Source organism: Dreissena polymorpha, chromosome 4, assembly GCF_020536995.1.
Source record: "Dreissena polymorpha isolate Duluth1 chromosome 4, UMN_Dpol_1.0, whole genome shotgun sequence".
In the NCBI taxonomy this organism is placed as follows: Eukaryota; Metazoa; Mollusca; class Bivalvia; order Myida; family Dreissenidae; genus Dreissena; species Dreissena polymorpha.
The window spans coordinates 76,131,047-76,152,083 of NC_068358.1; the positions used below are offsets into that span (position 1 = coordinate 76,131,047).

Below are 21,037 nucleotides of genomic sequence, written 5' to 3' on the forward strand. Positions count from 1 at the left end.
CAATTGTTATGCATTTAAAGTTTTTTTTTCACCAGCATGCGATTAACGTTGCTAAAATCGCACATACAATTGTATAAAAATGAATACTAGTATATTATGCGTGTATCATATTTTAGCAAAAGACATTATATAAAAACATTCAAATTTTCGAGCAAAAAAATTTGTATGTATTGATATACACCTGTATTTTATACGCAGACTTTTTAGATATGCCTTAATTAATATGTAAGTATTTTCTTTTAATTGAATAAAGTAGTAAAAACAATCAGTAACTGATGATAAACGATCTTTAATTTGTTATTGACTCATGCATTGCACTCTAGTGTGTCAAAAAGCCACGAGACGATAGATGGAATCATGGATCATGGAACGCGTGCTTTCCTGTAATTGTTATCGAGAAATGAGCAGCCGATACGAGGAATGAACGAGGATAAAATAGGAATGCAAAGATAAAATGTTGATATACGATCAAATACGCATCTAATCAAAATTGTCAAAAGGAAAAAAACAACAACAAAAAACGAGTGTTATAAAGATTCATAAAATAGGGAAAAGGGCCCCAAAACAAATTTCATTAAATATTAAAGAAACATTAAGAAATATTTCAAATTGACATAAGAACTGAATACATGTTAAGACGTACTCATGATAAAAAGAGTGAGTGAAATAGTTATTTTAATAGATTCGTTATTTATAAATTTAATGAAAATACTAAAAGCTTAGTGTCAATAATTAATAGCTTGTCATTTAAGAATACTTGAACTCTTTTAAACATGTTGTTCATGAGTTCACGACGCAGATCGGCCAAAGATACGTTTTCTTTTAAGCTAATGCAGCTGAAGTATCACTTTGTGTTTAAAGATCTACAGCGGGCGCATGACTTAATGCAATAAACATTTTCACAACACAAGTTGTTGCCAGAGCGTCAGTGTTATCACATGTATGATGATTTATAAAAACTTGTATGGGTCTTTATGAGTAGATAATACATTTCCTTGTATTTCAGCGAGTTTTTGATCGGTGACAAGAAGATCAAGAAAATCTCGCGAGATCTCGCCCGCAAGTCGATAGAAGACGAGACACATTACAGTCGATATTCTAGAACCTTCCGACAGGCACACATTCAGCAATTAACGTCCAGATTGAAAGTAAAATACTGGTTTTATAATCAAATGTACATGTAATATAACGTGAAGTTGAGTTACAGATCCAAGTGTATTATAATTGTAGGTACATGGCGCAACATTGTCGAACATTATGTGGTATTATATGCGGGTATGCTTGATGTGCTTTCAGGTAACACACTATGTGCCCCAATATTGCACTGGAGCTAAATATAATTATGAACTATGTATATTATACGATATGCTCATGCAGCCAATATAAATCTTGCTAGTGGCAAAATAGGACAATGCTAAATAAACTAGTTCAAATCAATGAGTAACGGACACACTGTTATTCATATGGTTTACATTGTATTGTCCTTATTGAGATTGCCCTTTGCGCCCAACAATCCTTAAACCCCGTGGATAGGCTCAGCTTTTTATACGACTTTCCTGCAAGACAAATTTTTAGAACCTAAGATGTCTTTTCATTTGCAGGATGAAATAATTTATTTGATGGCGTAAACACTTGGTTAAATACTTATAATTTTTTATATATAATAATGTATATTTGTATTCGTATTTTAATGACCGTTATTATAATAAAAAGCACCTGCTTTATTCACAAAACTACATGTCATGGTCCATAGCTTGTGAAATTACATTAGGCGAAATCCTTGAGTTCAATTCATTTCATTTCATGTGCCATCAATTAAAGGTTTCAGTCATATCTGGATTATGACTATTTACAGTGTGTTGATATGATGTTATTTCAGGTGGAAGAGTCCCAAAACTACCTGTCTCCAATAACGTCCTTCACCCCATCACCTGCCAGCAGTCGAAGGTCATCATTCAATCCAAAAAATTCTACCGTCCTGTCTGGGCCAATAGCCTTTCCGACAATATAGAATACATTAACTTGCCGAATGATTTACTCTGTTTGTGTCAAAATGTTCGCGATTCTTATCTGTTTTGTTAATTGGTGCTACGTTGTTTTAATACGTCAATAATGTTTGATAAAATCATCGAATTTGAGTGGTAGGACTCTTAATTTCAAAGTATGTAATTCATTAAATAGAACTAAATAGAAGTAGAAATAGAAGACAGCAATAATCAGATGTTATGCCATTGAACTTGACCAAATACTTCTCTATAAATATATATCGAAAGATATGACTTGAAGGAAGTTGTACTTGAAACTTGAAACACAATTATAGGTTAGAGTCACATTTTCAAAATATTCAAGTTAAATCGCATTTTTTTTTAATTAAGTCAAACCATTATACATACATAACATATGTATATATATATATATATATATATATATATATATATATATATATATATATATATATATATATATATATATATATATATGCACGCACTGGTATTGAATGTATTAGGCGATAAAAACACCTTATATTTTACTACTTATTCCCTTCACAACATCTTTCAAAAGTATTCAATGAAAATTGCATGTTTACCGTCACAGGTAAAATCCTCCCAGATTGTGAATGATTAAAAGTTTGTTCAACAGAGAAAAGACAGTTACAGTTTGATGACAATCGATCACATGCATACAAACGTGTACGCTCACACTTCAACAAATCTGATTGCATCAAGACGCAATAAACCGAACTATCTTAACTTAAAGTGATATTATGGGCATTTTTCACTGTTGAATTGAGCTGAAAAGAATTAACATGTCAAAAAATTTAGTTAAAAAATGGTTACTGGCCAATTATATGCAACTCATCTTGCTACCAGTTGTTTATTAAACATATATTTTACATTCGATATTTTACGTGACACACCCAGTCCTCTAAGCCGAAATGATCCGTAAAACAAAATTGTGTCTCTGTGTCGTATGAACGAATATGCACTAAAACTAAATTTAGGTTCACATCGTACGTGCATGATCAGTTGTCAAACGAAAGTACGGTTAATATTCAAATGCATTATTTTTCTCTTTCCGGGATATTGTTTTAGTATGTTGATGCTTCAATAACAAATATAAGTGTATATGAAGTGAAAACACAACAAATAAACAACGGTTGCGATAGACACCTATAAACTGTTAGATGCCCATTATATCACTTTAAAAACCGACCTGCAACATATGACATTACACGTGCACTATTGACATTGAAAAGAACGAAAAGCCGTTGATTTCATCAGCAATAAAATACTAAGACTTGAATATACAGAAAGCGATAATATAATTAAATATGGGCCGTGCTCTGTGAGAAAGGGGGTTTATGAATGTGCATAAAGTGCCGTCCCAGATATGCCTGTGCAGTCCACACAGGCTAATCAGGGATGACAATTTCCGCTTTTATGATATTTTTATGGTTCAAAAAAGTCTCTTCTTAGCAAAAATCAAGTTAAGGCGGAAATGTCGTCCCTGATTAGCCTGTGAGGACTGCACATGTTAATCTGGGACGACACTTTACGCTCATGCATTAAACCTCCTTTTCACAGAGCGCGGCTCATATGTTAAATCGTTTGCCAACACATCCTGCTGCTTTGTTGCAGTCGGATGGACTTGTTTATCTTTTAAACAACAAACACTGTACAACATGTGAAACAGTATCGGATTCATAATTCTATCTTTTATGTTTGATACATTGTTTTCCCAAAATAAACATAAGGAAAGGTTTATGCACATCATAAATCATAAATAATCTTAATCTAAATGCGCATTTATTTCGTAAAGTATTCATCTAAAACTGTTTTGTTGTACGTTTTCAATGCAGTGAAAACACAATTGATAAACACGTACTTCTTAGTAAATGACGCAGGTATTTATTTGCTATGGGTACAATACACATACTGTCACAACCACATAACCTGTTTTATTCTTTGATTAAAGAATAATCATAAAGACGAGTGGATGTAGTCTAAATGGTTGAAAACCTTTTATCTTGAGTAATTGTTTATACTAACCGTCAGGCAATTGAAATGTTTAGAAGCACGCCCTTTTGAACTATTCACAGTTTATGCATTCCTCCAAAGAATGCCTTCACTAAAACACCATATCATTCTACATTGACGTGTCTCAATTGTAATGTAGATTGTTTTGAGTGATTATTTGTGAGTTATTTGTCGGAATAATTTTATATAAGTTGTATTGGTATTTTTAATTACGGAAATCAACTGTCACGTGCAACTTGAGATCGGAAAAAATACATTCCCCCAATCAGTTTACAATATTATATCAAGACTCGACTGACACTGATTGTTCATAATATCATCAGAAACATTCAATATAAACTTCAATCTTAACTAGTTTATACTTGCAATTGGCTTGCGACTAATCTTATTTTCTTAAACAAATAAATAGATTTTTTCATTAAGGTTTACTATGTTATTCAGTTTGAAATCCATTACCCCTTTAACAATATTATTTTCTCATATATCATACGGTTTAATTGACTTCTGATATGCCATGACCTCTGTTGACTTGGCAATACATTTGATCTTTATTAATAAACCACAATTATTATGACAAACGACACTTAAATGCACATTGTGTCATTTTTTATGTAAGGGAGAATATAAACATTTATTTCTGTCAATTAAAGGGACAATTTCATTTATATATGAATATTTGTGTTCATTCATGCCACTAAATAAGTGTGCTGCTCTATTAAAAATCCTGCTTAACATGGCTACCCTGATTTATTTTGTTTTCATCATCGTTTTGGATTTTAGATACCCCGTTATGAAAATCTAGTTGTTGTTCATGTCACGTGGACTGTTCATCAAACATCTGAATGAAATCTATTTAAAAAAATGTCTCCTGAAGCAGATTAATGTTATATCGTTGATTTCATGTTTAGATTTACATTTGAAACTGCTGGGTGGATCAATTTTGAAGGGCGACGTTCCTGTCAAGTATGATAGTTGAAATATGTAGGTAACGCCTTTGGAGTCAATAAAGCGATTTAATGTTTACAGACTACGCGATAAACCACGGGTTCTCCATTAAGCCCCTGAAAAAACGGGAGCTTTGTAGCTAGTATAGCATTTAAACACACATAAAAACGCGTTAGATGTGAATATATATTTATCTTAAAATTGTGATATAAATGATTGTAAATAAAGGAGCTATAGAATTCCAGAAACATTATCAAATACATTATTGTAAACCTCTGCTAATGTTCTATTTAAGGCAAGGAATCAATTGCATAAACAACCCATGGAAAACAAACACATTTATCATAAAGTGATTGCAGCTAGGGTCAACGCCTTAGAACGGCCAAAAATAAGATTTGTTTTAAAATGGTGACAGTGCATTAAACGCATATATACAAAAATGTTGATGAAATGTCTCTCTAGATGCAGGTTACTTTAAATTGCTTTGAAAAACATATTGCTGTTTTAGGTATATTAAAAACAAGAAATGTGTTTGTCGGAAACACTATGTCCCCTTCTGCGCCGCTTGAAGCAATATATTTGACCTTTGACCTTAAAGGATGACCTTGACTTTGACCTTTCACCACTCAAAATGTGCAGCTCCATGAGATACACATGCATGCCAAATATGAAGTTGCTATCTTCAATATTGCAAAAGTTATGACAAAATGTTAAAGTTGGAGCAAACAAACCAACAGACCAACAGACAGACCAACACACAGGGCAAAAACAATATGTCCCCCACTATAGTGGTGGGGGACATAAAAATAATTGTCTACTCGGCGAAGTAGATTTTCTAGTAGAACAGTAGGTGAGAATTCACCTGGAAGCCTCCTTTGAAGACAATTACAATTTCACGAAATGTCCATAGTATACCTTATTACACATGGCTTTGTAAAATTTAGAATTGAACGGTTATATGAATTTGAAAAGTTGTAATCATTAAGCAACTAATGTCTCTGGGATTTTTCTACAGATAAAGTAGTTAAAACGCTTCAAAATTAAATGCTATTGCTACATATTGCATTCTAAGAAATTTGAATTCGAAAAGTTTGAAAAATGGAAATGACTAATATCTTTTAGAGTTTCTACAATGTAAACATACCGAGTTGCAGAAAGCCAGATGTTGCAGAAAGCCCGAGCTTCACTGGGTTGTACGTATTCGGAAAATAGATCGTTATCTGATTGACATTCTATCATATTAATAATCCATGAGTAACCGTATTTGTTAACTATGACGAACATTGGTTGATTATTTACAGCAGGAACTTCCTGAAAGTTAAAGGCTTGATTTAAATGGTAGCTAAAAGTATCAGATGTTTGTATTTTGTAACTGCAAACTTCGTCCTTGTTCCGATAATTAGTTGCAATATCGGGATTTTTATCTTCAGTTTATCAGTTCTTCTTTTGAGTTTGCAAAGTGTTTTGAATAATTTATTTGCTTTTTTCGATATGAAAAGCTTGAATGAAATATTACAAGGCAACATCCTGATAGGGGTCACAACAAAGATGCTCTTTAAATTTGTCTGAATTAGCATTTAATTGTGTTATATTTCTCTTTTCAAAAAGTGTTAGTATATAAGCTGTAGTGATTGTCTGTCAGTCAGAATTTGATTTTTTTTAAGTGTTTATATGTTTATGTTGTGTTGTTTTTTAAAACAAACAACTTTTGTTTCATAAGGAGCTTTGTGAATACGAACCCTGGTCTAATATATATTTACGATAAGCAAAGTAGGTTGGTTAATCGTGATTTAATGTTGGTACTTACAACGATTCCTTGTAAATGATTAGTGTTCGATTGCGGCACACAAATGTTTTAGAAACATGTCATAACTGCAAAATAATTCATACTACGTAAGGCCATACTCCTTCACTAATTGGTTTACTTTTGGTGTTATTATCATTAATAACACACCCGTTTTATATTAGGTCATTCATACATACTTATTGGGAACGCACACATGTTAACAAACACATATACCTACTTAACTGTTGGTGTTTTTCACCTTACGCCCAAAAGGAATGGGCAACGGGAGTTTGGAAGAATAATTTAACCAATAGCTCTTAAGAACTGCAAAGGTCAATGAAAACTCAACCGGCTCTATTTCCATCAGACAACACCATTCATTCATATAGTTTATATTAGATCTATATGTATCCCTACTACGGCATAAATGCAACTGTAAATGCACACATTCAAAACATCTATAATTGAGAAACATATAAAGGGTTACAATTCTGCAAAATTCGTCGCAGCCAAAATAGTTTTTATGTCCCCCACCACTATAGTGGGGGATATATTGTTTTTGCCCTGTCTGTTGGTTGGTGTGTGTGTTTGTTTTCTCAAACTTTTAACATTTTGCGGTTACTTTTGCAATATTGAAGATAGCATACTAATAACCAATAATACTCATTGCATTTTATATATTCATAAATGTTGTATGGATTGTGCAAAGATTTTTATGCTGCGATATTACTGGTTTACTATATGGATGTGTCTATAGAGTGCTCAATTGTTATGCATTTAAAGTTTTTTTTTCACCAGCATGCGATTAACGTTGCTAAAATCGCACATACAATTGTATAAAAATGAATACTAGTATATTATGCGTGTATCATATTTTAGCAAAAGACATTATATAAAAACATTCAAATTTTCGAGCAAAAAAATTTGTATGTATTGATATACACCTGTATTTTATACGCAGACTTTTTAGATATGCCTTAATTAATATGTAAGTATTTTCTTTTAATTGAATAAAGTAGTAAAAACAATCAGTAACTGATGATAAACGATCTTTAATTTGTTATTGACTCATGCATTGCACTCTAGTGTGTCAAAAAGCCACGAGACGATAGATGGAATCATGGATCATGGAACGCGTGCTTTCCTGTAATTGTTATCGAGAAATGAGCAGCCGATACGAGGAATGAACGAGGATAAAATAGGAATGCAAAGATAAAATGTTGATATACGATCAAATACGCATCTAATCAAAATTGTCAAAAGGAAAAAAACAACAACAAAAAACGAGTGTTATAAAGATTCATAAAATAGGGAAAAGGGCCCCAAAACAAATTTCATTAAATATTAAAGAAACATTAAGAAATATTTCAAATTGACATAAGAACTGAATACATGTTAAGACGTACTCATGATAAAAAGAGTGAGTGAAATAGTTATTTTAATAGATTCGTTATTTATAAATTTAATGAAAATACTAAAAGCTTAGTGTCAATAATTAATAGCTTGTCATTTAAGAATACTTGAACTCTTTTAAACATGTTGTTCATGAGTTCACGACGCAGATCGGCCAAAGATACGTTTTCTTTTAAGCTAATGCAGCTGAAGTATCACTTTGTGTTTAAAGATCTACAGCGGGCGCATGACTTAATGCAATAAACATTTTCACAACACAAGTTGTTGCCAGAGCGTCAGTGTTATCACATGTATGATGATTTATAAAGATATATTGATTGTTAAAAGGAGTCTGAATCTGCTTTTTCTGATGCAGCAATTTATCAAAAGAATATAGATGTTAGATAAGTATGGTTAATAACTGCGTTTCTGTATTCTGGAGAAGTATATTTGTTGGTTTCATGAAAATGTGAAATAATGAGAACATGTCTACTACGATATGATATACATTTTAGATATTTAAATTTAATTTGCCAATAAATAGCATTGATTACTGCTGTTTTTAAATACTAGTTATTTCCAAGAACCGAGTTTTGTCTAAATATATGTAATGAATAACTATGAGGACCAATTTCGCTATTTCTGGTTAGTTTATCGTTTTACAATATTGTATTTCGATATAGAGTTATTCACATGTTCAAACAAAATAATACGCAATACAGCATCCGATTGGCATATTAATTGTAGTTAAAATTGTTTGGGATAAAATAGCTTCATACATTTAGCACCAACAGTTTGCGCAGACGCAACATATGTTATTGCTTTTATATCCAAGCGTTGCAGTGGTTTCATATGCTCTTGAAGGTCACGTAACTGGATAACGCATTATACTGATTGTTACTCCACCAGTATCTTTATATCGACAAAAACAAAACCACACATTTCCCAGCATTATGCAATAATATATTCACGGTCTTTACCCGAATAATCCTAAATTACTCATTTCAACGAACGTACAATAATTGGAACAGGATGGCGGAAAGGACGGTACGACCTATATTTGTATTATTATTATCGAAACGAATTGTTGTTTGTTTTAATGCATGTCTTTTAAAATATGTAAACATGATTCTTAAAATGTTGTAAAATGCTGTAAATGCTGTAAAAGCGAATTTAACATTTCTCATGTTCTGTTCAGTTACTGTCCAACAACACATATAGAATCTATACAACAAGACTTTAAAGCCACGAGGATAATACTATAATAATAATGCTTATACCAATTATAAATTAATATCACAAATATGATTGTATTAAAAATCGTCTTGTAACATTTTAGGAGTTTACACAATGAAGTCTTTGACGTCGAAGAAGGCACGCGATTTGCATGGTATTAATTTAGGCTTATCTGTTTAAAACATGATTTTTAATGTGTCTTTTACTTAGTCTCATCCCAAACTGTGTAACTTTTTTCTACCAACACACGTGATTCCGTAACACAACATAAATACAAAAGTGATTATAAAACAGTCGGTCATTTATCACTTACAAATCCGAACGTTTTGTATACATGTACCATACAATCTTTATTTTGTCATTGTTTTCTGAGCTTACAAAATATTAAATATGTATTTAATTAGTGATGTTTCTTTCTAACTTAATTCAAAATCCGGATTTAAACAGTCTTTACATACGGAAAAAGATTTCGCACCAACCGATACGGAATTATGATAGCAGTATTTCATTTAGATCATTTATAAAACAAATAACAAACAAATATTTGAGAACTTTTTGGCGTTTGTGTTTTTTGGTCCTGATTTTACAATATATGTACTTGACTGTCTAATTAAAGACGCATACCTTCCCGTAAATAAATATATCTGAATGTTAATGTTAGGGACAATAAATTGAATGCTACATAAAACATGTTCGAAACCAATACATTATGTCTTACACAGTTTCAAATGAAATGTATAATGGGTTTATGATGATTGCAGTATAAGGGTCCTGTGTGAAATTAAAATGTAACGCCCTATGACAGTCGTTAAACGATCAAATGTTTACGTAATAATAAATTCACATAATGCAAGCAATCGCCTTCGATGGCATAGAGGTGAAATTTACTCCTCTTTTTATTGAACTCCTCGTTTTTTTCTATCTTGTTCCCATGACATAATAACTCGAGGGAACGACTTACTAACTCGAGGGAACGAGTCAGCTATGTCGTGGGAACGATTGACTGAGTCTAGGGAACGAGATAGAAAAAGAGACGAGTGCAAAACTAAATACAACAGGAGTGCTATGAAAGAAAGAGTGGTGCAGTAAATAAAGGAATGTAGTTAGTATGTAAGTAAGTATGTCGTGAGAACGAGATGGAAAAAAGAGGAGAGAATATCCCTTTATGCCACCGTTATCTCCTAAGACAACAAAAAGAGTTTTGTAGCAGCACAAATACTGCTTAAAACAATAAACACAAATCACATACAATTTTAAACATTAAAAGAATCGAATAATTTTATCAAGCTTCATGCTTTCCAGTCATTTTATGTAGTATATTTGCACACACAGTTAATATGCATTCGTTATAAATGTAAATACATAGTGAATATTGTATTTTAGGGTTTCAGGTATCGCATTAGCTGAATTCGTGATTTTCTGTCCCATCAGCCCACAGGGAAGGTAAAATGCGTTTTCGCATGATCAATGGATGCGATACAATCGAAGCAATTAAATGATTCCTACAGAGAAAAACAAAAAGAAACAAATGTGAAAAATTAACTTTTTTTATTTGAAATCCGTTCATTTATACAAAGTATGTAAATATCGTGTTACTTAAAAAGATGCGCATAAATAAATCTTATTATAAAGACAATTCAGAAAGTGAAACGACATGTCAAACATGGAACGGGGATTTCCCAATGTCGCTCAGAAAGTAAATGATACAATGTATTTACAATATATAACAAATTAATCCTCCTTCCAAACAGATTTCAGAAGGTGGAATACTTAATATCTATCCATTAACTTTTATAATGGAACTACTACAATATTTAGTAAGGATATTTATATGTATATAATAAATGCTCTATTAAACACATTATAACAGTGCACAGTGCAATACGTAATTTATCGCACTTCAAATCGTACGTATTTGAAAAGCTTCATTACGGTGAATTTGTGTCTGAGATTTTCAAGAATGCAATTAATAATATCCATACTGAGTAAAACAGTTGCTCAATCGTACACAGACGTATAGCCTGTTAGTCTATATAGTTTATCACGGCATTGGAAAAAATCACTTTTGAATCTTAACAAATATATTATGCTGAAATAACTTATTTGAATAAATGATTAAAATTGGTGCTTTTTTCTCAATTGGTAAACCGTTTATGAACATTTGACACTAAGATTGCATGAAAACTGCTGAGGTTTAAACCCTAATGTAGCCAGTACTCCTTTTGGTTTTAGCATATCAAACCTAAAAATAGTGTTTTACTTTTATAATTAGCCACCACGTGCTTCATTAGCCGTTTCTTCAACGCATGAGTTTGTATGTTTTCTAAATTAATATTCAATTAATAATTTCTGGCTGATTTATTAATTATTGACAGAATTATCACGTTAAAAAATGTACGTTTGAAATTCATTGATTCTGGAAAGAGGACATTTGGATAGGCAATACTTTTGTCTGATTTCTAAAAATTTTCAATACATTTGACAAATAATGCTTGGTTAACGGCATGCTCTCCCACGCTGACACCGACAATCATAATAAAAACAAGACGAATTATTAGGATATTTATTTATTTATTGAGGTTTTAAATGTTTTTGCACGGATACGACGATTTTATTACATTTTGACGTTTCGTGATGGTAATTTAAATAAAAAGGCGTCATTTGATTGTTAACATATTAAAATCCGTGACACATGTAATTACATTAAAGCGTTTACATAATGCGCATGATGTGATAGCATTATTTTGTGGCGTGGAAATATAGCACCTGCTTGTGACCTTACTGCAAACACATATGGAAAAAGTTAACTTGTTCGACTTTACTCTAATAATTATTTTTATATATCGGTTTTTGTTAAAACGCGGAAATAAATTGCCATTTTAAATGAAAATTTACATCCTATAATCACTTTTATTTATTGAAGAAACACTCAACTGTCAGCGCTGAACATGGATAGCTTTATAGAAATAGCTTTACATTACGAGGGATTAAATACATTTAATGAAGTTAAATAAAAATTAATAACTTTATTCGAAAATAATATATATATACATATTTTCCAATGACTATGAAAAATATTACAGCACATTGTGCATGAAAACGACAAAGCTGGGTTTCTTCAACTCAGTATTTTTATAGTATACAATATATCAGAGACATACGTAATTTTTATGATAGCAAATTTCAAATTCATGGGACTGCAAAGATGATATTACGAGAATGTGCATTAATTGTTCTTTTCACTTGAGTGTGGTTCAACATCATCTATTGTGTTCGGTTTCACATTTGCATGCATTTAAAGAATTGTTTTAAACTTCCTCGAAATAAATATATATTGTTCGTGTCTTGTTTCGAACCAGAACATGTTCAGCTTTAAATAGCATCTGTTTATTGAATAAAGCAAAAACATATATAGTCCCAAGCTTATTAAAAAGATCTCGAGTCCGTTTCCTGGGATAAGAACCAGTACTATGTGTCTAAGGTGGAGATCTAAAAAACACCTCATAAATTACTGATTGCCATTAGCTTTGTTGAAAATTAATATGTTTATTCTACGTAATGAGACTGATTTGCTGCTATAGCGTTTGAAATTCGGTACTTCTTACGCCAGAGATTTGTACCATGACCTTTATGATCAATTAATTGTTTTGTTGTTGGTGTTTTACCTAGCGCTCAAGCTTAACTTGCATTCGGATACACCGTGGATAAGTGAAAAAGTATCTCGATTTTCAGGTAAACAGGGAACCTTTGAACGTGCTTCTGGGATCCGGTATCAAAGTAAATGTATACTTTGCTTTCATGCACATACGAACGGTGTTAAATATATTATTTTGATTAAATTGAAGTTCGCTTCTTCTTTGAATATATTGCTTATTAATATGTTCGCTATGTACTTGTTAACAAACTTGATTGTTGTTTTTTTTTCATCTAAATTGACAATTATTTCTATATTTATTTTAGATGTATGAAAAGTTACAATTTCGCTATGAAAGTGCGATGTTGGAAACTTTTTAATAATATATCTTCGGACATATTGTTGACGGTACAATGTATTTGCTGTTGAACTCGCTTGTTATCACTAATAGTAGTACACACAACTCAAATTAACTGAATCTCACATTATACACATTTGTATGTTTCAAACTTTAGCATCAACGTTTTTTTCAAATACTGTTTGTTTTGACTTGAATTAAAATTGATAGCTTAATCAAGACTTACCTTATACAATTGAAGATTTATCGTAATTTCATTTACTGAAAACCTGTTAAGAGCTCTACGCGAGAGAGCTTTCGCACCTTCCGCATCTTCCGCAGTCGTGATGTAAAGGTGTGAAACAAACCTTGTAAACAAATTCAATAAATGTTTAGAAAAAAACACAATAATAGTTTGGGTGGGTATAACATGTTTATGGTGAGCGTGTTGAGCTCTGAATGACTCTGTGTTTATTTATGTGTTCAATTGTCACCCACCGCGTTTTGCTCTGGAAGAAAACTCCGTTCGATTGATCTATGGTTTATACTGTTTGTCAATACCCGCCGAAGCAATAACTTTCTTTATCCAACTACTTATTGTAGATATGTGAGCATATTGGGATGTGCTAAGTGTACTGATAATAGAATGTTCATTTTGTCTTAAATATTCTGTTCTATCAAGGTATTCTAGCGCTTTGTTTTTAATACAAATGTTTTGTTTTCCTGTGTCTACGCAGAACTAAAAGCATTAAATGTGTACCTTCTCTCAAATGCTGATTTCGCTCATCAACCATAGAAGACTGGACCGCCGTGATTGCGTTTACCAAGTTAGGCCTTCAAGAGCTGCCTCCGTCGTATCCTCACAATGTAAACAATGATACTTCCGGCATCAGACTTACCACCACCATATGCGGAAGGGAATGTTAAGTCTGTCAGTTCCAAACAAAAACTTAATTGGCATTAGTTAAATGTAAATAAGCAATTAAACCAGCAAATTTAGTTTGGTTATTAATATATTATTAATTGTATTATACAATTATTATTGTCTTGTGATTTATTGGATTGACTCTTCCATGACGAGCATCGATTGGATGAAAGTAGTACAAACATCACAATTGCAATTCACTGTATTATCCTTTAAGTATTTTATAGTTATTTAAAATATTGTGAGACTCGAGTGCAAAATATGTAGGTATATGACAAAAAATTGCATCATGTAAATATATATATATCACCATATTTCGTTGTTGTTTAAAATGCAATAGTGCAACAATAAGGCATCAAGTTATCCCTTGTGTTCGACTTCGAAACAAGATGATGATGATAAAATGCGGAAATCCGTATTGGGACTGAAGTTTAAGTTCGGAATACAAATGTTTTCGGAACAGCGAATTTGAATAAACGGAAACAACTTAGTTAAATTATAAAGCAAAAATATCGGGATATAAACAATACAGTAGAATACGTACCATTTGGGGTTGCATAAAACCATAAGCATATAAATCTTACGATAGGATATTCAATATTATTGAATAAACCACTTAATGTTGAGTTTTGTCAATGTATACCATTAAATACATGTACCTATGTTAAAAATACATGAATACTTGTCGTAGAAAAATTATTTTATATTTGAAATAACTTCTAATCATTAATGTATGTAAGTTTCGTAATTTCTGTAAAGTGTTGTTCCCAAACGTGTTTCGCTTGAGATTTCGTAATTTAATTTATTTCAAACACATCATTAATACAAAACAAGGTAAACAGTTATGTTCAATGAAGGTTTTTTTTTATTATGGAAATGGTTGTTATTATTTTTGCAACTAAACAATGGCAGGAAACAGCTTCCCGATGGCCAATTATTTGCGTATGAAGGCATCAGAATACACTTTATATTCAGCAACAACCGGTTCCGCAGACGTAAACAGATGTTTTTACAATCGTGTTCAATCGATGCAGAGTTTGCAAATCGGCTGATATGTCACGTCACTGGATCTCTCATTATACCGATTGTTTATACAGTGGAACTACTGAATCGATTCTATTTTGCGCCGCACATTTCTAATGCATCAGTTAAATCATGTAATTAAACTCTCCTCTGGATTCACTTATTCATTTTACGAAATACAAAGTCGTTTTGGGTCACTCAGATGCGGAGCTATAATTTTGATTCAACGTTGATTTAAATTAATTTATGCGTAGTTTAGTCAGCATTTACCGAACAACGTCTGTGTTTATGTATGGCGTGTCAAACGTTGCAAAATTCAATGTTTTTATATATATGTGGTATAATTTTGATATATTTGTTGGATAATTTTCATATATATGTTGGATAATTTTCATATATATGTTGGATAATTTTCATATATATGTTGTATAATTTCATATGTATGTTCGATATTTTCATATATATGTTCTAAAAGTTCATATATGTATGCAATATTTTGATATATATGTGGTATAATTCCATATATTTGTTGTAAAATTTTCATATATATGTCCTATAATTTGCATCACGGGAAATGAACAGGCGTGGCTGAAAAGCGGAGATGGCTAAATCCCGCTTAAAGTGTTTTAAGTGGAACGAAAATGCCTCATCAACATTAATGCTGAAATTTCAATAATGATGTATCAGTTCTTTATTTAGATTATTAGTACATTTCTTTTGTATCTATTGGAAAATATTCAAATAAAACATATGAGACCCTTTTCCGTTTATAGAAAACCCTGTCCTTGGAAAGGGGCACTTCTCGCTATTCAATCATACCGATTTGACTTGAAGAAAATTAAATGGACTTGCTCTCTGATAAGGCTAGTGGAACAATGCCACGATTCGCCGCTCTATGTGCAGCAATGTACGTATTGTGAAATATCTATTCTACCATTATTAACGAATTCACTTGTTATATTCAATGTTATTTCGGATAAACTAAATTTCGGACAATATAAAGAACAGTAATTTCGGCTTCGGGACGTGAATAGTTTAAATGTATACATCGAGTATTAACTATTGACAATTACCAATTAACGTATATCTTTAATTTATTGGATTAATAGTCGGAATTCATTAATTATAAAAACAATAAAGATGCTAAAGAATTTGTATCACCCAAAGGGGTGTACCCATACTCCCTAACATCTAAGGACCATGCTTAAGCCCTGTGATATTAACATAGCCATGAAAACAAACATAAACTCAAATTTGAGTTTTATTTGAATAATTATTGCAATTTTAATGGCACAGTGACAGGGTTGTATTAGGGTCCTGGGTTGAAAATGCTCTGAACAAGTAATAAAGATTACTAAGCACAAAAGTCATATTGAGTTTTAAGGTATTAATAAGCTTGACGTAATCAAAGCAATATAACAGGCTTTTAATTAAATCCATTTAATAACTAGTAATTTGGTTTCTTTTCAGCTGCAGAGATGATGTCCCGAAAGTGGCCAACTACGTTGAAGTCGCCGTACCTCAGTACCTCCCAGATGACTTTAAGACCTTTTTTCGCATGACAAGGGGTACTTTTGAAAGAGTTCTGGAGAGAATTTCAACTCATGATCAGCTTCGTAGAAGGATTGCAACTGGGGGTCGTGAACAAGTTCCATTTGATAAGGACTTACTAATGACGCTTTGGTATTTGGGTAATTTAGAGCCAGTAAGGTCCATTGCAGACCGTTTTAACGTATCAAAGTCAACTTTCTTAGACCATCACCGAAGAATGCTGACAGTTTTATGTGACAGTCTTCTTAAGACAGTAATATGTTGGCCATCAAACAATGACAAGCAGACTGTGATTGATGAATTTCAAAATAAGAAAGGCTTCCCTGGAGTCTTGGGGGGCAATAGATGGGACGCACATAAACATGTCGGCACCAAGGAAAAGGTCTCCAGACTACTTAAATAGAAAAGGACACTATTCAATAATCTTGCAAGCTGTTTGTCGAGAAGACAGGCGTTTCACAGATGTGTATTGAGGGTGGCCTGGAAAGGTGCATGATGCACGCGTTTTCCGTAACTCGCCTTTATATGCTGCACTTACCGGGTTTACTGGAATGAATCACATAATAGGAGAGAAGCTTATCCGATTTCTAGATACTTGATGACACCATTTCGCGATAATGGTCACCTTTCAAGGGAACAGGTGAAGTTCAACAAAGCCTTTCTGGCACCCGTGTCCTCATAGAAAACAGCTTTGGCATGTTAAAGAGTACATTTTGCAGACTTATGTTATGGTGGATATAGAGTTCATTGTCAAAACAGTCTTTGCAAGTTGCATGCTGCATAATTTATGCATTTTTAATGAAGATGAAATTGACATTCTTTTTGAAAATGACGATAATAACTTTTCATTATTTGTACCACAAAATAATGTCGAAGGCATTATGAAAAGCACAATTATAACCAGGCAGTTAATGATACAATCAATTAATAAGCTTTCGGTTTCTGTTCTACATGTTGAGACAATTTAGTTTGGTTAACTTTTAGATTATAAAAATAATGAAACATACTAATAAAAATTGTCATTGACCATTATTTTTGAAAAATGTTTGGTTTTCACTAATACTGCTCAGTAGTTATTGTCCCGTACCGGTTTCAGCGGAGGGGACTTATGGTTTGCGCTCTGTGTGTCCGTCAGTCTGTCACACTTTTCTGGAATCTGCGATAATTTTACAAGTTCTTCATATTTTTTTTATGAAACTTGAAAAATGGACAGATGGCAATATGTTGATTATGCACGTCATTTCATTTTGTTCCTATGTCAAGATGCACCTTGATGAGTTCTACACGCCACATCAATTTTTGGGTCACTAGGTCAAATGTCAAGGTCACTGTGACCTAATATAAAACTTTAACATAAACCTTAACATTTGCTCTAAAATCAAAGTGATTCCACCTACAACTTTGAAACTTCACATGTGCATGCACCTTGATGAGTTCTACACGCCACACCCATTTTTGGGTCACTAGGTCAAAGGTCAAGGTCACTGTGACCTCTAATATAAAACTTCAACATAGGCTCTAAAATCAAAGTGCTTCCACCTGCAACTTTGAAACTTCATATGTAGATGCACCTTGATGAGTTCTACACGCCAGACCCATTTTTGGGTCACTAGGTCAAAGGTCAAGGGACTGACCTCTTATATAAAACTTTAACATAAACCTTAACATTCGCTCTAAAATCAAAGTGCTTCCACCTACAACTTTGAAACTTCATATGTACATGCATCTTGATGAGTTCTACATGCCACACCCATTTTTAGTTTACTAGGTAAAAGGTCAAGGTAACTGTGACCTCTAAAAAAAAATTCTGACAAGCTTTCATTTATTCAAAACTGCACCCGCAGCCGAGCGTTGGCACCCGTTATGCGGTGCTCTTGATTATAGATTGGGGTCATGTTGGTATTCAAAATATGAAAGCAATATGTCAAGGGACATTGACAATATTTGAGGTGATACGCAAACTTTAACATAGATTTATCAATAATATGCATATTCTAAATGGAAAAAGGGCCATAATTATTACAAAATGCTTGAAAGAGTTGTCTGCTCTTGGATATAGATTGGGGTCATGTTGGTAGAGAAGTATGCAAAATATGAAAGCAATATGTCAAGGGACATTGAAAATATTTGGGGTAGTACGCAAACTTTAACATTTGCACGCTAACAGGAACAGGAACGCTAACGCCGGGGTGAGTAGGATAGCTCCACTATATATATTTCATATATAATAGTCGAGCTAAAAACCATTGAAACATGATATCATATGGTTGACCTTTGTTTAAGGTATTTATGTTCAAAATGTCTATGATGATGACATAACATATCAATATTAAGGTATTGTGTTTGTTTTTATTGTTTTACTTTCATTGAAATCCATAGATCACTTCTAACCATCACAAAGTAATCATTCCATACTTGAGCTGATGATCGAATGTTAGATCTATTTTTGCGTTTAAGTGTCAAATTCCATCACAATCTGTTTTAGTATCACATTATGGCTCTTTGATCCCGTCGCTCTGTTGCTGTCTTTAGCTCGACGATAAGCTGCCGAGATGGTCTTCCATCTCCCTTCAACCTGCTTGCTATTAAAAACCTTTACTGTTAAAAGATTTGCACAGTTCTTCCCACAACGTTTTTTTTAACAGGGAGTTGTTGAACTTATCTACATTTGTTTTGTACAGTTCAAGCAGGAGCAGAGTTTGTGATTTTGTCCATGTAGTACTGGAATTATCTTTTTCTGGTCTTTGGTTCTCAGGCAGAGACTCTAAAAACCATTAAAACGAATATTTAAAATAGCCTTTAGATAAAATACTAGTCTGTACAGGAAACAACTAGAGCTTTGTCACAGACGTGACATATACCCCCACATGCTGCATTGACACAGAATATTTTGCATGCTGTCTTCACAAAAAAGAGAAGCTAATTTATGGCGATTTTTAAGAATTATTATGCCATTATCATTTATGGCCATTTTGACCTTTGAACTCTTGAATTCTTTCGCATGACACGCCGTCCAATGACTGTAAACAAAATAAATGTACTGAGTCATTTTCAAATCTCACAATGAATGAAATAGTTATGGACGGACAAGCTCATTTATGGCCATTTTTGACTTTTGAACTCCAAGTGTAACCTTGACCTTGGAGATATCAACGTATTTCTTTCACATGACACACCGTCCAATCATTGTGAAAAATGTACCGAGTAATTTTAAAATCTCACAATGAATGACATAGTTATGGCCCGGACAAGATCATTTATGGCCATTTTTGACCTTTGAACTTAAAGTTTGACCTTGACCTTGGAGATATCGACGTAATTCTTTCGTGTGACACACTGTCCAATGATGGTGAACAAATGTGCCAAAGGATTTTAAAATCTCACAATAAACGACAGAGTTATGGCCAGGACAAGCTCATTTATGGTCATTTTTGACCTTTGAACTCAAAGTGTGACCTTGGCCTTGGAGATATCGACATAATTCTTTTGCGCGATACACCGTCCCATGATGGTGAACAAATGTACCTAGTCATTTTACAATCTAATGATAAATGACATAGTTATGGTCCAGACAAGCATTTTGACCTTTGAAATCCAATGTGACCTTGACCTTGGAGATATCGACGTACTTCTTTCACATGACACACCGTCCCATGATGGTGAACAAATGTACCAAGTCATTTTAAAATCTAACGATAAATGACATAGTTATGGTCCGGAAAAACTTTCGATTTAAAACGCACTTAGTGACCACGTGACCTAGTTTTTGACCAGGCATTACCCATATTCAAACTTGACCTACACACCATGTAGATACAACTTGTGACCAAGTTTGGTGAAGATCGGATGAAATTTTGGGACAGACAGACAGACAGACCGACAAAGTGACTCCTATATAGTCTAGTATAATTACAGCATTTCAAAACAATGGCAATTAACACACATCTATAAATAATGGCAAGACATAAACACTAATACATTGTGAATAATAGAGAACTGTTAAATATCATAACCCTTTCCTACATACAAGCTTCAAATTTTGATCACTTTTGAGCAAGCCTTGACCATTCCTTTAAGAATGAAAGGGTAAGTGTGGTAACATTCACAGCATGAGAGGCCAACTTCAATGTTGCGTTTCAGAAAGCTGCATTTTTGGAGGTTGGTCATAAGA

General features: G+C 32.9%; 1 pseudogene; it reads left to right on the top strand.

The window, feature by feature from the left end:
• The first annotated feature begins 16,142 nt into the window (after positions 1-16,142).
• Positions 16,143-17,493, top strand: LOC127877449 (uncharacterized; annotated as a pseudogene).
• The last annotated feature ends 3,544 nt before the right edge of the window (positions 17,494-21,037 follow it).